Consider the following 5,234-nt stretch of genomic DNA (forward strand, 5'->3'; position numbering starts at 1 on the left):
AGGTAATTTTATTGATAGTTGAAATATATACATTATGTAAAATTATTCATTTTATTATAACTTATTTCTATTATTGTACTTATCACATATATATTGTTAAACTAAAAACACTATTTGAGAAATTATTGAAATTAAGCTTAAAATTCTAATGACATTATTAATAGTTGAAATATATACACTATGTAAAATTATTCATTTTATTATAACTTAATTTTATTATTGTAGTTGTCATATGTATTTTGTGAAACTAAAAATACTATTTGAGAAATTACTGAAATTAATCTTAAATTTGATATGACACGGTGGTAATATTAAAAAATTACATAATTTTATTCATATTTCAGGATCTATTCATGGTCATGTTGAAGATACACCCACAAATATTTCGAGTACAATAAGATTAACGTATGTACGTCATATTGCTAGATCAGTCTTATGTCATCAATTTCGCGCAGGTACTTTTTCTAATACTTAAAACATATACATGACGTATAAATATATCTACTCTTTTTTTATGTACATCTATACAAATATTCATGTTATATCATATCAACTTTTCAGTACTACAATCCTTTAAAAATTAGTTAACATAAAAACTTTAAAGTTATAAACAAACATGTAACAATGATTTTTCACCAAATCATATAATTTATATACTGTATTTTTTGCAAATGATGTAACTAATATTATAAGGTATCATGGAAGTCATGACAATGAAGCAGGCCCAAGTCATCATCGTAGTTCCGAAACTAACAATGGTCAATATAATGTTACTAAATTATACATATATCATATCGATATATGTATAACTTTTTACATGCCTTCATGTGAACCTAAAAGTTGTTCTTACATTTTCTGTAGCTTATAACTTTGATCCAACAATATATCATGACACTTACAATAATGACGCAGGACCAAGTCATGTACAAACAGCTGAAAATATTATTGGTTAGTATTTAAAATTTTATGTCTAATTACTTCAAATTATATTTGATTCCAAATTTTCAATTAACTTCCAATTTCACCATTCATAAAGTTACATCAAATTTTTCGTTACTTTATAATAATCTTATAATTATACAACTGATTTATCATCAGATATACATTCCAGTGGACGAAATTTTCAAACAGATCAGGACAATGAATGAAGATCAACTCATCAACATAACCATGACATTCATTTTGGTTCGTATAATAACAATACATCATTTATTATCCAATACATGTTTTTTCTGCTTTACATCATTTATAAAATCTTTAAAAACATACAATTCTAATTTTTATATATTTTTTAAACTATTCTTTTAAGTAATAACTTTGGTGCAAGACACTATAATGAAACACATTAGAATGAACCAATATTATCTTCTTTTCATACTAATGTACATGCTACATTTTCATATAAATTTTCTAAATAATTAATTAAAATTATTCCTTCTAGACTATGAAAGATAACTTCAACGAACATCATCCTTGAAAATATATTTATTATTTGTTCATTATTTAAAATATACAGGTAGTCAATTATCATCAACGTCATTCCATTTTCCCCAGAACATGGTACAAATAGTAGGTACACCTTCCAATCAAGACATAACAGTGCTAGAAGCTTCCGAGATAACAGAAGAATGATTGCATCCCAATTACCCACTCCAACTTCATGTACATGGTGCAATGCAAAATTGTTTCACCATGAGACACAAACTATTTGTTGTTTACATGGTAAAGTTTGATGGCAACAAATAGATGCACCTCAACAACTGCTTCACTTAATTGATGACTCCTCGGTTGAAGGAAGGCATTTTAGGCAACATATTAGGGGTTACAATCATATATTTGCATTTACTTCATTAGGTGTTCATCTTGATAACAACTTAGCCGCAACTGGACGTGGTATATATACCTTTCGTGCCCAAGGTTCAATTTATCACAATATTGGGGGACTACATCCTAGTGAAGGAGATAGACCATGTTTCCTGCAACTATATATCTATGATAGGGATCATGAATTACAAAATAGGATGTTGGAAAACCCTCAACTTCGTGAAAATGTAAAGTTACAACATATACTTCATCTTCATAACCCCTTTGTAAATGTCTTTAGGCAGCTTGCATCACAAACAGATGTTTTGCTAACCAACCCCAATATAATCTTCCAACTACTTCACAAGTTGCAGCAATTTTTGTTGTTGGAGATGTTCAAACAATGATAAGTGGAAGGGATATCAAAGTCACAACTCATGCAGGAAATCTAATGAGGATCCAAGAAACTGTAGGATATTATGATCCCATGCAATATCCTATTCTCTTCCCATATGGAACGTACGGGTGGGATACAAACACAACAACCCATAACGGTAGACGTATTACATGTCGAGAGTATTATAGTTACATGCTACAGGTACTTTCCATTAATAATATGTATACCATATTTCAATACTATATTATTTTTATTACTTCATTCACAAACATAACAATTTAACAATGTCTATTTGTAGATTCGTCCCAATGATCAATCATTATTGTTACGATCGGGACGACTTTTACAACAATATGTTGTTGACAACTATGTCAAAGTTGAGGCAGCAAGGTTGAGGTGGATCCGTCAAAATCAAAATAATAGTCGTGCTGAAGTGTATCAAGGTTTACAAGATGCTTTGCATGTAGGAGAATATAATGCAGGTAATCACTTAAAAATTAAATTTCAAGCAATAATGACAATTGAATTTTACATATATTAATATAATCATTTTATTGGTACAGAAATATTGGTCAACAAACTGTATTACCATCATCCTTCATCGGCAGTCGTCGAGACTTAACTCAGCATTAAGAAGATGGTATGGCCAATGTGTTTAATGATGGCAAACCAGACATCTTCCTTACAATGACATGTAATCCATCTTGGAATGAAATCACTTTTGAGCTTCAACATTTTCAAACTGCACAAGATTGCCCTGATTTGACAACAAGAATATTTTGGTCGAAATTTGAACAGTTGAGGGTTGATGTCATTGATAAAGGCGTCTTGGGGAATGTTAAGAGTTATATGTACGTTACAGAATTCCAGAAAAGAGGATTGCCACATGTCCACATGCTTCTTATTTTGGAAAATAATGATAAATTACGTAGCCTAGAAGAATATGATGCAATTGTGAGGACAAAAATACCACATTATGACGAGGAACCACAATTACATCATGTAGTCTTGAAGCACATGGTTCATGGACCTTGCGATATGCTCAATCCAAATGCCCCATGTATGAAGGATGGACGCTGCAAAAAAAACTTTCCTAAAAATTTTTGCACACAAACACGTGGACCTTGCGGTACGCTCAATCCAAATGCCCCATGTATGAAGGATGGACGCTGCAAAAAAAACTTTCCTAAATTTTTTTGCACACAAACACGCCAGGGTAGTGACTCTTATCTAGAGTACAAAAGGCGATATCACGAACCTGAGACTCTCAACAGACATGTCGCTATTGATAATCATTAGGTTGTTCCTTACAACCCTTGGTTGTTTCTGAAGTATGATTGTCACATAAATGTCGAGGTATGTAGTAGCATTAAAAGCATAAAATATCTATATAAATATGTTTACAAAGGCCCAGATCGAGTAGCAATGGAAGTGCATAAATGGATAAATACTGATGAAATACAACAATATGTTAATGCAAGATGGATTTGTGCACTAGAAGCATTATGGAAAATATTTGGATTTAATCTTTACCAATTGTTCCTTCAGTTGTAAGATTACAAATTCATTTGCCAAATCGCCAACAAGTACGGTGTTATGACCATCAAATGATCAATGACATTCTAAATGATGATCATAACTCAAAAACCATGATTACACAATTCTTTGCACTAAACCAATTGGATGTAGAAGCAAGACATTATATATACACAGAAATTCCAAAACATTATACTTGGGACAAAGGCAATAAGGAATGTAATAAGGAATGGAAACGAAGAAGAAATCGAATGAGTGTTTTAGGTAGAATGTACACAATATCTCCTTCAGAAGGAGATAAATTCTACCTACGTGTTTTGTTGAATCATGTTAGAGGTCCAAACTCCTGGGAATCCCTACTTACAGTAAATGACACTTGCTTCCCAACTTTCAAGCAATCAGCTCAAGAACAAGGTTTTTTAGAGGGAGACAACAATATTCGTCAATGCTTACTTGAAGCTTCAAATTTACGAACACCAATTGCATTAAGGAGATTATTTATTACAATATTACTGTTATGTGAACCTACTGATGTTAAAAGTCTCTGGAAAGAGTTTGAAAGTTATATGGTAGAGGATTACCCTTCAACAAGCTCTACCATCAGAACTAACTTTACGAATAAACTTCTAACAGATTTGAATGACCTTTTGCTTCTTCATGGAAAACAAATCTCAGATTTTGACTTGCCAGCTTTACCATTACATGATCTCGAAGATAATGTAATACCAAGAATTATTGAAGAACATTTGTCGTTCCATATTTCTCATCAAGATTTGGATGATGTGGGTAAACTAAATTCTGATCAATTAGTTGCTTTCAACACCATCATGAATGTCATTGAGCATAGACAGGGTAAAGTTTTTTTTTGTGGATGGCCCTGGAGGAACAGGTAAAACGTTCCTTTATCGTGCTTTAATTTCAAGATTAAGAAGTGTCGGACAAATTGTCCTAGCAACGACCACCTCTGGTATAACTGCAACATTCTTACCTGGTGGTCAAACCGCGCATTCACGGTTTAGGATACCTCTAAACCTAGATTCATCATTAGTATGCTCAATCAGCAAACAATCTGATCTTGCGAAACTAATTACACAAGCATCAGCAATAGTTGGGATGAAGCACCAATGGTAAACAAATATGCTTTGGAAGCAGTAGATCGAACATTAAGAGATATTATAGGTTGTGATACTCCGTTTGGAGAGAAAGTTATAATATTAGGAGGAGATTTTAGATAGGTACTTCTAGTGATACCTAAGGCTAATAATGCAGAAATAATAGCTGTATGTATTGTTAAGTCTCCTTTGTGGGCATATACAAATGTGTTACATTTGCGTCAGAATATGCGTTCCTTGAAAGACCAAAATTTTGTTGAATATCTTATGAGGATTGAAGAAGGTGTTGAACCAACAATTCGTGATGATTTGGTAAAAATACACCATGACATGACAATTACGTGGGAAGGAGAAGACTCTATACAACAACTTATACATGAAATATT

This window comes from Lupinus angustifolius, chromosome LG17 (assembly GCF_001865875.1).
Source record: "Lupinus angustifolius cultivar Tanjil chromosome LG17, LupAngTanjil_v1.0, whole genome shotgun sequence".
Classification (NCBI taxonomy): Eukaryota; Viridiplantae; Streptophyta; class Magnoliopsida; order Fabales; family Fabaceae; genus Lupinus; species Lupinus angustifolius.